This window comes from Hyla sarda, unplaced genomic scaffold (genome assembly GCF_029499605.1).
Source record: "Hyla sarda isolate aHylSar1 unplaced genomic scaffold, aHylSar1.hap1 scaffold_1029, whole genome shotgun sequence".
Taxonomy (NCBI): domain Eukaryota; kingdom Metazoa; phylum Chordata; class Amphibia; order Anura; family Hylidae; genus Hyla; species Hyla sarda.
Window position 1 is genome coordinate 44,071 of NW_026607648.1, and position 17,768 is coordinate 61,838.

The 17,768-nt window shown below is 44.0% G+C and overlaps 4 non-coding genes and 1 pseudogene across 4 annotated transcripts; all 5 read right to left on the reverse strand.

The window, feature by feature from the left end:
* Nucleotides 1-1,940: 1,940 nt before the first annotated feature.
* LOC130298993 (U2 spliceosomal RNA) lies at nucleotides 1,941-2,117 on the reverse strand (annotated as a pseudogene).
* A 6,811-nt stretch (nucleotides 2,118-8,928) lies between these two features.
* Nucleotides 8,929-9,119, reverse strand: LOC130298966 (U2 spliceosomal RNA). The gene has a single exon (XR_008850175.1). It is a non-coding gene; the product is annotated as a U2 spliceosomal RNA (small nuclear RNA).
* Nucleotides 9,120-11,213: 2,094 nt separating this feature from the next.
* Nucleotides 11,214-11,404, reverse strand: LOC130298967 (U2 spliceosomal RNA). The gene has a single exon (XR_008850176.1). It is a non-coding gene; the product is annotated as a U2 spliceosomal RNA (small nuclear RNA).
* Nucleotides 11,405-13,497: 2,093 nt separating this feature from the next.
* On the reverse strand, nucleotides 13,498-13,688 carry LOC130298969 (U2 spliceosomal RNA). Its single transcript, XR_008850177.1, has one exon. It is a non-coding gene; the product is annotated as a U2 spliceosomal RNA (small nuclear RNA).
* A 2,090-nt stretch (nucleotides 13,689-15,778) lies between these two features.
* Nucleotides 15,779-15,969, reverse strand: LOC130298970 (U2 spliceosomal RNA). Its single transcript, XR_008850178.1, has one exon. It is a non-coding gene; the product is annotated as a U2 spliceosomal RNA (small nuclear RNA).
* Nucleotides 15,970-17,768: the final 1,799 nt, after the last annotated feature.

Consider the following 17,768-nt stretch of genomic DNA (forward strand, 5'->3'; position numbering starts at 1 on the left):
GCAGCAAGACAGGGGCCCATTGCACTCCCACGGGGCCTTTTTAAATGCAATCCATAACCCGGATTTGCCAGGAACCCTTCTTACTCCTCCTACTTGCATGTGACACTGGGCTTAGGATCTGCATAGGAAACACACACACAAGCACACACCTACCTTTGTTGCCTGCAGATGCCTCCTTGGCTGTCCCCAAACGGTATCAAACCAACACCCACGGGAAGCTGTAAGCATAGAGGACATGCCTGCACCCCATTGGACTTACCTGTGTGGGTTAAATCCGGGTTATTTGACAACCTATGGCGGTGATGGTTCTGCTCAGGCAGAGCAGTGCTGATGCTCCTCATAAAGCTGTCGCTGCTGTGAAGGTTCTAGGTGACATCACAAATCCCTTTGGTTACATACACAACAAAGCTGGGTTGTTGTTGTTTACACTCTGCAAGGCCTGTGGAAGTGAGTGACATCATAGCACTGTAGTTCTGAGGGTTCAAGATGGATGCAACAATCTCCTGTTGCTTCTATGAAGGCCGTAATAGACGACATCACCAAACAGCTCCATAGTCACATACACAGCAAAGGAGAGATGTTGTTTACACCTAGTGATGTCAGTGGTATTGAGTGACATCACAGCACAGTGCTAAGGCTCCTGGGCCTGGACACAGCAGCGGCTGCAATATCTCAACGGAGAATACGTTTATATCTATGTGTGTGTGTGCGCATATATATATATATATATATATATATATATATATATATATATATATATTTCTCCGCCGAAATCACTTTTAAACCCATTTCCACCTTTTTTTCCCTTCTCTTCCTCTTACTTTTTTTTCACGTTTTTTTACGTTTTTCTCCTTTTCGCCTCTTTTCTGGGCGTATTATTCTTCTTTTTCTTCTTTTTTTTCGTCTAATGCATACCCCATCAGTGCAGCAATGCTTATTCAATACCGCCAGCAGATGGAGACACTGGGGGATAATTTTCTAAGGATTTATACTGATTTTTCCTGTCTGAATTTGTCGCACAGAAAGTTGCAGGCCAAATATGTGTGACATTTCTGCGACTTTAGCTTCTAGAGCATTTTTACAACATTATACATAGGTGCTGAATACATAAAAAGCGACTGTTCAGCGACAGACAAGTCGCATCGGCTGAAAGTAGGCCAGAATGTCAGTCCATGTTGGAGCAGGTTTAGATACAGTCTAAAGCATAGATCTCAAAGTCTGTGCACAGAATTTAGCAAGGGCCTCGCACCTTCTGATGCATCAGGTAGGTGCACAATAGCATAGCCTAACCCTCTGTACTTTGGTCTATATTGATGCGGGACATAGACAGCCAGCTGATGACCAATCCATTAGTGCAATGGATGGCTGGAAGCATTTGTCTTTGCCTTTGCAATACCACAGAAGCAATGCATGGTCAATGTACAGCAATGACACACCTGTGTGAACAGCCAGGAGACCCCCCCCCCCCCCCCCCCCCATGTTATGTTACATAGTTACATAGTTAGTACGGTCGAAAAAAGACATATGTCCATCACGTTCAACCAGGGAATTAAGGGGTAGGGGTGTGGCGCGATATTGGGGAAGGGATGAGATTTTATATTTCTTCATAAGCATTAATCTTATTTTGTCAATTAGGAACATTCAGCACCCACCCGCTATCAAGGCAGCTGCCTATCATGTCATGCCCTACCTGCACAGGTGTGCTGGCTACTCAAATGATCCAATTAAGGAGGCCATTTAGTCAGCAGCAGCAGAAGTCCTGTGCCTGGACGCTCCAACAGGGGCCAGACACAAGCAGAAGCAGAAGCAGCAGAAGCAGCAGCAGCACCACCTTTTGTTTTTTGGCTGCAGCAGCAGCAAGGCCCACAGGGCTGGCTAGCTGGCTAGCCAGCAAGCAGGTAGCAATGAAAGTAGGAATCTTTCTTTTTAACCCTGTAAGGGGGTGGTGCACTGTACCCGAAGATACTTCCATATCGGGTCAATGCATAGGGCGACGGAAGCAAGCTTCGAAATCGGCCCCCGTTCTCAAAAATCCATTTAATATATGGTCCCCAGATAGGGGACGTATCAGATATTAAACTGATAAGAACAGATTTTTTTACTTTTAGATATAATATTCTTAGACTAAAAGACCTTACGCAGTCCAGATTATACTTAGTCTGCTAAAAGCATATTCCACAGATGTAGATTCCAAAGACTTTTAGCCACTTTGTGACCTAATCTTTTTTTATCCAATAAATAGAAAACATACATCTCACTAAGAGCTAGGCGAACACAATCTTTAGAGGTAATAGTGTCTCTTTTAAAAAGAAGAATATTCCTCGTCTTCCATAGTGCAATTTTAATACAATTTATACTAATCCACAAAACCCGAGACTTTTCCACAGATAAAACATTATAAAATCCATATAAAATAACTTCATGATTTAAAAAATTAAGATCAGAAATGAATTTTAGTAAGGGTCCTATCAAATGCCATATCTCTTGGGCGTAAAAACAGTTCCAAAAAAGGTGTAAAACTGTTTCCTCACTAGGACACCCCATTCTCGGGCACTTTGCACTACGACACAATCCTCTTCTGTGTTGGAATTCTCTGGTAGGCAAACATTGATGTGCTATCTGCCAGGCCAGATCTTTTAAGTCATTAGATAAGAATCCCATATTCACCATCCTCCAAACTCTTAGAGATTTCTCAGTGGAATAATTAGATATTAAGCAAATCTGTTCTATCTTCCTGATTTCAGGAACTAATTTTCGTGCATTACTACAAATTTCTTGACTAAAATTAGCAATGCCATAAATACGAATAATCTTTTCTAAAACCACATAGTGCGCTGGGGGAATAAATAAGATTGGGGACGTTAAAGGTAAGGTTATCCACTTTCTTTTTCTAAAAATGTGACCTGCAGCATATTTTAAAAAATAAGACCAATAACAGTTTCTTTGCAAGCCATTAAAACACATAGAAAAAAAGTGAATATATAAAAACCTTTTTAAATCAGGCACATCCTTACCCCCCAATTTCTTTGTCTTCATCATTACATCTCTCCTGAGTTTATCCATTTTAGACCCCCATAAAAAATGAAAGCAAATCTTGTTTAAAAACTTTAAGGTGCGTTCACTCGGTGGGAAAACCAAGCTTAAATATAGCATGATAGGTAGCAACAAAGCTTTCATTATCAGTACTTTTCCTTCTATTGTTAATTTCCTCATTTTCCAAAAACTTATTTTCTTTTGCACTTTCTCTTTGACGATGGACCAGCTTTCCTCTCCATTATTTTCATTGTCAAAGATGACACCCAAGATTTTGATTTTATCATATTGCACATTCACCTCCGTATTGCCCCAATTCCCTATTGCAAAGCAATCACATTTATTTTTATTTAATTTGAAGCCAGAGCCCTCACAAAAAAATTCTGTCTGTCTGATAGCACGTTTCAGGGATGGTTCATCTGGACATAGAATATTAACATCATCCATGTATGCTATCGTCTTTACGCTCTGTCCTCCACTTCCAGGGATTGGCACTCCTCTAATGAGCTTATCTTTTCTCAAAACATTCAACAGAGGTTCTATTGCACATATGAAAAGAATGGGTGATAGGGGGCACCCCTGTTTCACCCCAGACTGTAAACATACCTCTTGGGATAAAAAACCGTTAATTAAAATACGACTAAAACAGTTTTTATATAAAAGTGCAATTTTTCCAACAATAAAATCAGGAAAATTCATTTTCTTTAAAACCAACCATAAAAAATCATGAGAAACACGGTCATAAGCCTTTTGAAAATCCAAGGATAAAATTGCCAATTTCTGATCACATTGTTTCTGATACCATAAAACATCTTTTACAAGGTTTAGATGATCACTTATTTTCCTTCCAGGTACTCCGCATACTTGGTCACTGTGTATAACCTTAGAAATTACCTGCTTGAGCCTATTTGCTAAAATTTTTGCTAAAACCTTATAGTCTGTATTTAGCAGGGTAATAGGCCTCCAATTTTCTAATTTAGAGATGTCTCCTTTTTTAAAAATCAGAGTAACAACACCATCTCTCCAGGACGCAGGTAAAATCTCAGATTTAAAAGCACAGTTAAAAATACCTAAAAGATCATCTTTTAAAATGGACCAAAAACACAGATAAAATTCAACTGGCAACCCATCCGAACCAGGTGTTTTACCATTTAAAAAACTCTTAAAAGTGCTTAAAAGTTCAGGTAAAAAGATTTCATCACAAAGGCTCTCTTGGTCAGTTTTGTCAAGTTTTGAATCCAAGGTATCTAAAACATCATTAGTAAAGGAAATATCAATATCTTTTTTATTAAAAAGCTCCTGATAAAATACTTGTGCTTCTCGCAACATCTCTTCATTAGTTATCTTCCCTTCTATTACAGATATCATTTCTTTCTTTCCCACCACCTTCTTAAAAAAGAATCTCGAACACTTTTCATCATTCTCCAGACATTGCACCTTGCTGTTAAAAATCATTTCTTTTCCTTTTTGACTAATGGCATTTTTTATTTCATTCTTTGTCTGAGCAATAACATCATCCATCTCAAGCCCGGCTTGCTTTAGTTTATAATATGTTTGGATTTTAGTGTTTAACATTTTAAACCATAACTTTTTCTCCTTAGCCTTTTGGATGCCCACACGGATAAAAAACAGTTTAGTCCACTTTTTAACATCCTCCCACCAATCCAAAATATTTTTATATTGGGATTGACGCAATCTCCATTTGTTATAAGCAGCAATAAAATCATTTTTTGTTTTCATGTCCTCTAATAAAGTAGTGTTGAGCTTCCAAACGCCTCTGCCTTTCTCTAGGCCAGGTAAAGTGACATGTGCATGTAATAACTTATGATCAGAGAAAATATTCGATAAAAGAGAAACCTCAACTAGATTAAAACTTTCCGATAAAAAAATAAAATCAATCCTGGATTTGCAGACATTATTTTCCCATGTGTAACCAGGGTCGTCTGGGTATTTTCTCCTCCAGACATCGGTAAAGTTAAAATCCTCAGTCATACTCTTAATCTGTTTCTCTGTTTTATCCACTCTGACATGCACACTTCCACTCTCACGATGATCACCACTCATACAACAATTAAAATCTCCAGCCATTAAAATAGGTGTTGAACCTGGGATAAAAGCCTGAATATCATTAATCAAGTCGGCTCTCTCATTTTTTTCAGGAGAAGCATAGATGTTAAAAAGCTTAATCTCTGAGCCATTGTACTTAATATTAACTAATAGCGCTCTACCAGGTATAATTTCTAAGAAGGACAAAACTTGTACATCTGAACCTCTAAACAAGATCCCAACACCTGAAGATCTGTTCAGATTGTCACCCGACCAGACCGATGGTCCCAAAGTCCAGCTACGACAAAGGTCCTCATAATTTGGACTATGTTCAATTCCACATTCTTGTAAAAAGAACAGAGAACAGTCCAAGGTCTCTAAAAAACTAAACAAAGCAGCCCTTCTCGTAGGGCTCTTTAGACCTCTCACATTAAGAGAGGAGCACTTTAAGGAAGCTATTCGCTACTGGAGTTTGAGTCCGATATGAAACCCACAGGTGACTCCGGGCTTTCGAACTCTTTGATATTTTTTGGATCGGACGCTGATCTTATAGAAGGCCTCCATGCATGTTGACTGTCCTCACATTCGTCTGAGCTTTTTTTGACAGGCCGTTTAATGCCAAGTTGTGGCTCATCTCCAAGTTCCTTCTTCCGCTTGATCTCCTTCACGCCAACCTCCATGGCTTCACTGCTCACTAGTGACCCTCCACCACCAGAACCCTCCACAGAAGGTCTCCCCTCTGTCTCAGGCACAGCAGAAAGGTCCATAAGCTCCGCCACGACATGAGAAGTTACAGCCGGCTTTTCTGAAGGCGCCTCAGACCGCTGGGGTGCTTTCGCAGGTGGTACTTCAGCTTGCACTACACCCACTCTCCCCGCTACACGGTCAGCCCACGATCTAGCTACACTGGAACGGAGACTGCAATCTTTAAAGGCATGGCCTTCTTCACCACAAATGTTGCAGACGATTTTAGCACAGTCCTTAGAAACATGGCCTTCTTGATTGCACCGACCACAGCGAACTGTAGTGTCCGTGCAAACTTCCATAGTATGTCCGAATTTCTTACATTTCCTACAAAAAGTAGGCATCTCGGGATAAAACAAATAGCCCTTATCCCGACCGATAGAAAAGTTGGAGGGTGGATGACACAACCCTCCAATGCCAGTAGCATCCTCCTTCATTTTCACAAAAAACTTATGTTTCCCCGTCCATAGGTCTTCTGAATTCATCACCTTATGGGAATACTTAACAGAACTGCAGTATTTCCCCAAAAAGAGCTCAATATGGGACACAGTCACAAAGGGATTGTGCATACACACAACTAGAGGAATATCGCCTCCAGTATACAACACTGTGACCGTGATCCCATCAAGCTCAGCAAGGTCTTGATTGCTTTTCAGCTTCTCAAAAAGATTCTGGCATGCATAAGCAGAGTCCAGAGTTAGGATGAAGCTGCCCTTCCGAGGATCTCTGAGACAGACGATGTTCTCTTTCTTCACCCCAAGAAGCTTGTAGAGAGTTTCTTTCACAAAATAAGAAAGTTGGACGAGTTCTTGCTTGTCTTCATCAACATCAAAGCGAAAGGAAAAACGAATCCGCGTTTCACCGGATGTAAGGTAACGGATGCGAACACCCATCTTGTCGATCGCCTTTTCGGTTCCTCGTAGCAGCCCCCCTTGGAAAAGGTAGGACAAACTCCCAGGATCCTCCTGACCAGACACTTGATCTAGCCAAAAGGCCGAGAAGCGATAACCGTGAAAGGGGCGGGCCCAACAAGGTCCCCTTCATGGGCACTATCACTGCTTGCTGTCAGGGAGGCTGCCAGACAATTTTCCATGCACACTCTGGGCTGGGGGGCAGTCAACCACCAGTACACACAGCAGAACCTAAACCCATACCATTATTGCTAAGCAGCAAGACAGGGGCCCATTGCACTCCCACGGGGCCTTTTTAAATGCAATCCATAACCCGGATTTGCCAGGAACCCTTCTTACTCCTCCTACTTGCATGTGACACTGGGCTTAGGATCTGCATAGGAAACACACACACAAGCACACACCTACCTTTGTTGCCTGCAGATGCCTCCTTGGCTGTCCCCAAACGGTATCAAACCAACACCCACGGGAAGCTGTAAGCATAGAGGACATGCCTGCACCCCATTGGACTTACCTGTGTGGGTTAAATCCGGGTTATTTGACAACCTATGGCGGTGATGGTTCTGCTCAGGCAGAGCAGTGCTGATGCTCCTCATAAAGCTGTCGCTGCTGTGAAGGTTCTAGGTGACATCACAAATCCCTTTGGTTACATACACAACAAAGCTGGGTTGTTGTTGTTTACACTCTGCAAGGCCTGTGGAAGTGAGTGACATCATAGCACTGTAGTTCTGAGGGTTCAAGATGGATGCAACAATCTCCTGTTGCTTCTATGAAGGCCGTAATAGACGACATCACCAAACAGCTCCATAGTCACATACACAGCAAAGGAGAGATGTTGTTTACACCTAGTGATGTCAGTGGTATTGAGTGACATCACAGCACAGTGCTAAGGCTCCTGGGCCTGGACACAGCAGCGGCTGCAATATCTCAACGGAGAATACGTTTATATCTATGTGTGTGTGTGCGCATATATATATATATATATATATATATATATATATATATATATATTTCTCCGCCGAAATCACTTTTAAACCCATTTCCACCTTTTTTTCCCTTCTCTTCCTCTTACTTTTTTTTCACGTTTTTTTAAGTTTTTCTCCTTTTCGCCTCTTTTCTGGGCGTATTATTCTTCTTTTTCTTCTTTTTTTTCGTCTAATGCATACCCCATCAGTGCAGCAATGCTTATTCAATACCGCCAGCAGATGGAGACACTGGGGGATAATTTTCTAAGGATTTATACTGATTTTTCCTGTCTGAATTTGTCGCACAGAAAGTTGCAGGCCAAATATGTGTGACATTTCTGCGACTTTAGCTTCTAGAGCATTTTTACAACATTATACATAGGTGCTGAATACATAAAAAGCGACTGTTCAGCGACAGACAAGTCGCATCGGCTGAAAGTAGGCCAGAATGTCAGTCCATGTTGGAGCAGGTTTAGATACAGTCTAAAGCATAGATCTCAAAGTCTGTGCACAGAATTTAGCAAGGGCCTCGCACCTTCTGATGCATCAGGTAGGTGCACAATAGCATAGCCTAACCCTCTGTACTTTGGTCTATATTGATGCGGGACATAGACAGCCAGCTGATGACCAATCCATTAGTGCAATGGATGGCTGGAAGCATTTGTCTTTGCCTTTGCAATACCACAGAAGCAATGCATGGTCAATGTACAGCAATGACACACCTGTGTGAACAGCCAGGAGACCCCCCCCCCCCCCCCCCCCCCCCATGTTATGTTACATAGTTACATAGTTAGTACGGTCGAAAAAAGACATATGTCCATCACGTTCAACCAGGGAATTAAGGGGTAGGGGTGTGGCGCGATATTGGGGAAGGGATGAGATTTTATATTTCTTCATAAGCATTAATCTTATTTTGTCAATTAGGAACATTCAGCACCCACCCGCTATCAAGGCAGCTGCCTATCATGTCATGCCCTACCTGCACAGGTGTGCTGGCTACTCAAATGATCCAATTAAGGAGGCCATTTAGTCAGCAGCAGCAGAAGTCCTGTGCCTGGACGCTCCAACAGGGGCCAGACACAAGCAGAAGCAGAAGCAGCAGAAGCAGCAGCAGCACCACCTTTTGTTTTTTGGCTGCAGCAGCAGCAAGGCCCACAGGGCTGGCTAGCTGGCTAGCCAGCAAGCAGGTAGCAATGAAAGTAGGAATCTTTCTTTTTAACCCTGTAAGGGGGTGGTGCACTGTACCCGAAGATACTGCCATATCGGGTCAATGCATAGGGCGACGGAAGCAAGCTTCGAAATCGGCCCCCGTTCTCAAAAATCCATTTAATATATGGTCCCCAGATAGGGGACGTATCAGATATTAAACTGATAAGAACAGATACTACACTTGATCTTAGCCAAAAGGCCGAGAAGCGATAACCGTGAAAGGGGCGGGCCCAACAAGGTCCCCTTCATGGGCACTATCACTGCTTGCTGTCAGGGAGGCTGCCAGACAATTTTCCATGCACACTCTGGGCTGGGGGGCAGTCAACCACCAGTACACACAGCAGAACCTAAACCCATACCATTATTGCTAAGCAGCAAGACAGGGGCCCATTGCACTCCCACGGGGCCTTTTTAAATGCAATCCATAACCCGGATTTGCCAGGAACCCTTCTTACTCCTCCTACTTGCATGTGACACTGGGCTTAGGATCTGCATAGGAAACACACACACAAGCACACACCTACCTTTGTTGCCTGCAGATGCCTCCTTGGCTGTCCCCAAACGGTATCAAACCAACACCCACGGGAAGCTGTAAGCATAGAGGACATGCCTGCACCCCATTGGACTTACCTGTGTGGGTTAAATCCGGGTTATTTGACAACCTATGGCGGTGATGGTTCTGCTCAGGCAGAGCAGTGCTGATGCTCCTCATAAAGCTGTCGCTGCTGTGAAGGTTCTAGGTGACATCACAAATCCCTTTGGTTACATACACAACAAAGCTGGGTTGTTGTTGTTTACACTCTGCAAGGCCTGTGGAAGTGAGTGACATCATAGCACTGTAGTTCTGAGGGTTCAAGATGGATGCAACAATCTCCTGTTGCTTCTATGAAGGCCGTAATAGACGACATCACCAAACAGCTCCATAGTCACATACACAGCAAAGGAGAGATGTTGTTTACACCTAGTGATGTCAGTGGTATTGAGTGACATCACAGCACAGTGCTAAGGCTCCTGGGCCTGGACACAGCAGCGGCTGCAATATCTCAACGGAGAATACGTTTATATCTATGTGTGTGTGTGCGCATATATATATATATATATATATATATATATATATATATATATATATTTCTCCGCCGAAATCACTTTTAAACCCATTTCCACCTTTTTTTCCCTTCTCTTCCTCTTACTTTTTTTTCACGTTTTTTTACGTTTTTCTCCTTTTCGCCTCTTTTCTGGGCGTATTATTCTTCTTTTTCTTCTTTTTTTTCGTCTAATGCATACCCCATCAGTGCAGCAATGCTTATTCAATACCGCCAGCAGATGGAGACACTGGGGGATAATTTTCTAAGGATTTATACTGATTTTTCCTGTCTGAATTTGTCGCACAGAAAGTTGCAGGCCAAATATGTGTGACATTTCTGCGACTTTAGCTTCTAGAGCATTTTTACAACATTATACATAGGTGCTGAATACATAAAAAGCGACTGTTCAGCGACAGACAAGTCGCATCGGCTGAAAGTAGGCCAGAATGTCAGTCCATGTTGGAGCAGGTTTAGATACAGTCTAAAGCATAGATCTCAAAGTCTGTGCACAGAATTTAGCAAGGGCCTCGCACCTTCTGATGCATCAGGTAGGTGCACAATAGCATAGCCTAACCCTCTGTACTTTGGTCTATATTGATGCGGGACATAGACAGCCAGCTGATGACCAATCCATTAGTGCAATGGATGGCTGGAAGCATTTGTCTTTGCCTTTGCAATACCACAGAAGCAATGCATGGTCAATGTACAGCAATGACACACCTGTGTGAACAGCCAGGAGACCCCCCCCCCCCCCCCCATGTTATGTTACATAGTTACATAGTTAGTACGGTCGAAAAAAGACATATGTCCATCACGTTCAACCAGGGAATTAAGGGGTAGGGGTGTGGCGCGATATTGGGGAAGGGATGAGATTTTATATTTCTTCATAAGCATTAATCTTATTTTGTCAATTAGGAACATTCAGCACCCACCCGCTATCAAGGCAGCTGCCTATCATGTCATGCCCTACCTGCACAGGTGTGCTGGCTACTCAAATGATCCAATTAAGGAGGCCATTTAGTCAGCAGCAGCAGAAGTCCTGTGCCTGGACGCTCCAACAGGGGCCAGACACAAGCAGAAGCAGAAGCAGCAGAAGCAGCAGCAGCACCACCTTTTGTTTTTTGGCTGCAGCAGCAGCAAGGCCCACAGGGCTGGCTAGCTGGCTAGCCAGCAAGCAGGTAGCAATGAAAGTAGGAATCTTTCTTTTTAACCCTGTAAGGGGGTGGTGCACTGTACCCGAAGATACTGCCATATCGGGTCAATGCATAGGGCGACGGAAGCAAGCTTCGAAATCGGCCCCCGTTCTCAAAAATCCATTTAATATATGGTCCCCAGATAGGGGACGTATCAGATATTAAACTGATAAGAACAGATACTACACTTGATCTTAGCCAAAAGGCCGAGAAGCGATAACCGTGAAAGGGGCGGGCCCAACAAGGTCCCCTTCATGGGCACTATCACTGCTTGCTGTCAGGGAGGCTGCCAGACAATTTTCCATGCACACTCTGGGCTGGGGGGGCAGTCAACCACCAGTACACACAGCAGAACCTAAACCCATACCATTATTGCTAAGCAGCAAGACAGGGGCCCATTGCACTCCCACGGGGCCTTTTTAAATGCAATCCATAACCCGGATTTGCCAGGAACCCTTCTTACTCCTCCTACTTGCATGTGACACTGGGCTTAGGATCTGCATAGGAAACACACACACAAGCACACACCTACCTTTGTTGCCTGCAGATGCCTCCTTGGCTGTCCCCAAACGGTATCAAACCAACACCCACGGGAAGCTGTAAGCATAGAGGGACATGCCTGCACCCCATTGGACTTACCTGTGTGGGTTAAATCCGGGTTATTTGACAACCTATGGCGGTGATGGTTCTGCTCAGGCAGAGCAGTGCTGATGCTCCTCATAAAGCTGTCGCTGCTGTGAAGGTTCTAGGTGACATCACAAATCCCTTTGGTTACATACACAACAAAGCTGGGTTGTTGTTGTTTACACTCTGCAAGGCCTGTGGAAGTGAGTGACATCATAGCACTGTAGTTCTGAGGGTTCAAGATGGATGCAACAATCTCCTGTTGCTTCTATGAAGGCCGTAATAGACGACATCACCAAACAGCTCCATAGTCACATACACAGCAAAGGAGAGATGTTGTTTACACCTAGTGATGTCAGTGGTATTGAGTGACATCACAGCACAGTGCTAAGGCTCCTGGGCCTGGACACAGCAGCGGCTGCAATATCTCAACGGAGAATACGTTTATATCTATGTGTGTGTGTGCGCATATATATATATATATATATATATATATATATATATATATTTCTCCGCCGAAATCACTTTTAAACCCATTTCCACCTTTTTTTCCCTTCTCTTCCTCTTACTTTTTTTTCACGTTTTTTTACGTTTTTCTCCTTTTCGCCTCTTTTCTGGGCGTATTATTCTTCTTTTTCTTCTTTTTTTTCGTCTAATGCATACCCCATCAGTGCAGCAATGCTTATTCAATACCGCCAGCAGATGGAGACACTGGGGGATAATTTTCTAAGGATTTATACTGATTTTTCCTGTCTGAATTTGTCGCACAGAAAGTTGCAGGCCAAATATGTGTGACATTTCTGCGACTTTAGCTTCTAGAGCATTTTTACAACATTATACATAGGTGCTGAATACATAAAAAGCGACTGTTCAGCGACAGACAAGTCGCATCGGCTGAAAGTAGGCCAGAATGTCAGTCCATGTTGGAGCAGGTTTAGATACAGTCTAAAGCATAGATCTCAAAGTCTGTGCACAGAATTTAGCAAGGGCCTCGCACCTTCTGATGCATCAGGTAGGTGCACAATAGCATAGCCTAACCCTCTGTACTTTGGTCTATATTGATGCGGGACATAGACAGCCAGCTGATGACCAATCCATTAGTGCAATGGATGGCTGGAAGCATTTGTCTTTGCCTTTGCAATACCACAGAAGCAATGCATGGTCAATGTACAGCAATGACACACCTGTGTGAACAGCCAGGAGACCCCCCCCCCCCCCCCCCCCATGTTATGTTACATAGTTACATAGTTAGTACGGTCGAAAAAAGACATATGTCCATCACGTTCAACCAGGGAATTAAGGGGTAGGGGTGTGGCGCGATATTGGGGAAGGGATGAGATTTTATATTTCTTCATAAGCATTAATCTTATTTTGTCAATTAGGAACATTCAGCACCCACCCGCTATCAAGGCAGCTGCCTATCATGTCATGCCCTACCTGCACAGGTGTGCTGGCTACTCAAATGATCCAATTAAGGAGGCCATTTAGTCAGCAGCAGCAGAAGTCCTGTGCCTGGACGCTCCAACAGGGGCCAGACACAAGCAGAAGCAGAAGCAGCAGAAGCAGCAGCAGCACCACCTTTTGTTTTTTGGCTGCAGCAGCAGCAAGGCCCACAGGGCTGGCTAGCTGGCTAGCCAGCAAGCAGGTAGCAATGAAAGTAGGAATCTTTCTTTTTAACCCTGTAAGGGGGTGGTGCACTGTACCCGAAGATACTGCCATATCGGGTCAATGCATAGGGCGACGGAAGCAAGCTTCGAAATCGGCCCCCGTTCTCAAAAATCCATTTAATATATGGTCCCCAGATAGGGGACGTATCAGATATTAAACTGATAAGAACAGATACTACACTTGATCTTAGCCAAAAGGCCGAGAAGCGATAACCGTGAAAGGGGCGGGCCCAACAAGGTCCCCTTCATGGGCACTATCACTGCTTGCTGTCAGGGAGGCTGCCAGACAATTTTCCATGCACACTCTGGGCTGGGGGGCAGTCAACCACCAGTACACACAGCAGAACCTAAACCCATACCATTATTGCTAAGCAGCAAGACAGGGGCCCATTGCACTCCCACGGGGCCTTTTTAAATGCAATCCATAACCCGGATTTGCCAGGAACCCTTCTTACTCCTCCTACTTGCATGTGACACTGGGCTTAGGATCTGCATAGGAAACACACACACAAGCACACACCTACCTTTGTTGCCTGCAGATGCCTCCTTGGCTGTCCCCAAACGGTATCAAACCAACACCCACGGGAAGCTGTAAGCATAGAGGACATGCCTGCACCCCATTGGACTTACCTGTGTGGGTTAAATCCGGGTTATTTGACAACCTATGGCGGTGATGGTTCTGCTCAGGCAGAGCAGTGCTGATGCTCCTCATAAAGCTGTCGCTGCTGTGAAGGTTCTAGGTGACATCACAAATCCCTTTGGTTACATACACAACAAAGCTGGGTTGTTGTTGTTTACACTCTGCAAGGCCTGTGGAAGTGAGTGACATCATAGCACTGTAGTTCTGAGGGTTCAAGATGGATGCAACAATCTCCTGTTGCTTCTATGAAGGCCGTAATAGACGACATCACCAAACAGCTCCATAGTCACATACACAGCAAAGGAGAGATGTTGTTTACACCTAGTGATGTCAGTGGTATTGAGTGACATCACAGCACAGTGCTAAGGCTCCTGGGCCTGGACACAGCAGCGGCTGCAATATCTCAACGGAGAATACGTTTATATATATGTGTGTGTGTGCGCATATATATATATATATATATATATATATATATATATATTTCTCCGCCGAAATCACTTTTAAACCCATTTCCACCTTTTTTTCCCTTCTCTTCCTCTTACTTTTTTTTCACGTTTTTTTACGTTTTTCTCCTTTTCGCCTCTTTTCTGGGCGTATTATTCTTCTTTTTCTTCTTTTTTTCGTCTAATGCATACCCCATCAGTGCAGCAATGCTTATTCAATACCGCCAGCAGATGGAGACACTGGGGGATAATTTTCTAAGGATTTATACTGATTTTTCCTGTCTGAATTTGTCGCACAGAAAGTTGCAGGCCAAATATGTGTGACATTTCTGCGACTTTAGCTTCTAGAGCATTTTTACAACATTATACATAGGTGCTGAATACATAAAAAGCGACTGTTCAGCGACAGACAAGTCGCATCGGCTGAAAGTAGGCCAGAATGTCAGTCCATGTTGGAGCAGGTTTAGATACAGTCTAAAGCATAGATCTCAAAGTCTGTGCACAGAATTTAGCAAGGGCCTCGCACCTTCTGATGCATCAGGTAGGTGCACAATAGCATAGCCTAACCCTCTGTACTTTGGTCTATATTGATGCGGGACATAGACAGCCAGCTGATGACCAATCCATTAGTGCAATGGATGGCTGGAAGCATTTGTCTTTGCCTTTGCAATACCACAGAAGCAATGCATGGTCAATGTACAGCAATGACACACCTGTGTGAACAGCCAGGAGACCCCCCCCCCCCCCCCCCCATGTTATGTTACATAGTTACATAGTTAGTACGGTCGAAAAAAGACATATGTCCATCACGTTCAACCAGGGAATTAAGGGGTAGGGGTGTGGCGCGATATTGGGGAAGGGATGAGATTTTATATTTCTTCATAAGCATTAATCTTATTTTGTCAATTAGGAACATTCAGCACCCACCCGCTATCAAGGCAGCTGCCTATCATGTCATGCCCTACCTGCACAGGTGTGCTGGCTACTCAAATGATCCAATTAAGGAGGCCATTTAGTCAGCAGCAGCAGAAGTCCTGTGCCTGGACGCTCCAACAGGGGCCAGACACAAGCAGAAGCAGAAGCAGCAGAAGCAGCAGCAGCACCACCTTTTGTTTTTTGGCTGCAGCAGCAGCAGCAAGGCCCACAGGGCTGGCTAGCTGGCTAGCCAGCAAGCAGGTAGCAATGAAAGTAGGAATCTTTCTTTTTAACCCTGTAAGGGGGTGGTGCACTGTACCCGAAGATACTGCCATATCGGGTCAATGCATAGGGCGACGGAAGCAAGCTTCGAAATCGGCCCCCGTTCTCAAAAATCCATTTAATATATGGTCCCCAGATAGGGGACGTATCAGATATTAAACTGATAAGAACAGATACTACACTTGATCTTAGCCAAAAGGCCGAGAAGCGATAACCGTGAAAGGGGCGGGCCCAACAAGGTCCCCTTCATGGGCACTATCACTGCTTGCTGTCAGGGAGGCTGCCAGACAATTTTCCATGCACACTCTGGGCTGGGGGGCAGTCAACCACCAGTACACACAGCAGAACCTAAACCCATACCATTATTGCTAAGCAGCAAGACAGGGGCCCATTGCACTCCCACGGGGCCTTTTTAAATGCAATCCATAACCCGGATTTGCCAGGAACCCTTCTTACTCCTCCTACTTGCATGTGACACTGGGCTTAGGATCTGCATAGGAAACACACACACAAGCACACACCTACCTTTGTTGCCTGCAGATGCCTCCTTGGCTGTCCCCAAACGGTATCAAACCAACACCCACGGGAAGCTGTAAGCATAGAGGACATGCCTGCACCCCATTGGACTTACCTGTGTGGGTTAAATCCGGGTTATTTGACAACCTATGGCGGTGATGGTTCTGCTCAGGCAGAGCAGTGCTGATGCTCCTCATAAAGCTGTCGCTGCTGTGAAGGTTCTAGGTGACATCACAAATCCCTTTGGTTACATACACAACAAAGCTGGGTTGTTGTTGTTTACACTCTGCAAGGCCTGTGGAAGTGAGTGACATCATAGCACTGTAGTTCTGAGGGTTCAAGATGGATGCAACAATCTCCTGTTGCTTCTATGAAGGCCGTAATAGACGACATCACCAAACAGCTCCATAGTCACATACACAGCAAAGGAGAGATGTTGTTTACACCTAGTGATGTCAGTGGTATTGAGTGACATCACAGCACAGTGCTAAGGCTCCTGGGCCTGGACACAGCAGCGGCTGCAATATCTCAACGGAGAATACGTTTATATCTATGTGTGTGTGTGCGCATATATATATATATATATATATATATATATATATATATATATATATTTCTCCGCCGAAATCACTTTTAAACCCATTTCCACCTTTTTTTCCCTTCTCTTCCTCTTACTTTTTTTTCACGTTTTTTTACGTTTTTCTCCTTTTCGCCTCTTTTCTGGGCGTATTATTCTTCTTTTTCTTCTTTTTTTTCGTCTAATGCATACCCCATCAGTGCAGCAATGCTTATTCAATACCGCCAGCAGATGGAGACACTGGGGGATAATTTTCTAAGGATTTATACTGATTTTTCCTGTCTGAATTTGTCGCACAGAAAGTTGCAGGCCAAATATGTGTGACATTTCTGCGACTTTAGCTTCTAGAGCATTTTTACAACATTATACATAGGTGCTGAATACATAAAAAGCGACTGTTCAGCGACAGACAAGTCGCATCGGCTGAAAGTAGGCCAGAATGTCAGTCCATGTTGGAGCAGGTTTAGATACAGTCTAAAGCATAGATCTCAAAGTCTGTGCACAGAATTTAGCAAGGGCCTCGCACCTTCTGATGCATCAGGTAGGTGCACAATAGCATAGCCTAACCCTCTGTACTTTGGTCTATATTGATGCGGGACATAGACAGCCAGCTGATGACCAATCCATTAGTGCAATGGATGGCTGGAAGCATTTGTCTTTGCCTTTGCAATACCACAGAAGCAATGCATGGTCAATGTACAGCAATGACACACCTGTGTGAACAGCCAGGAGACCCCCCCCCCCCATGTTATGTTACATAGTTACATAGTTAGTACGGTCGAAAAAAGACATATGTCCATCACGTTCAACCAGGGAATTAAGGGGTAGGGGTGTGGCGCGATATTGGGGAAGGGATGAGATTTTATATTTCTTCATAAGCATTAATCTTATTTTGTCAATTAGGAACATTCAGCACCC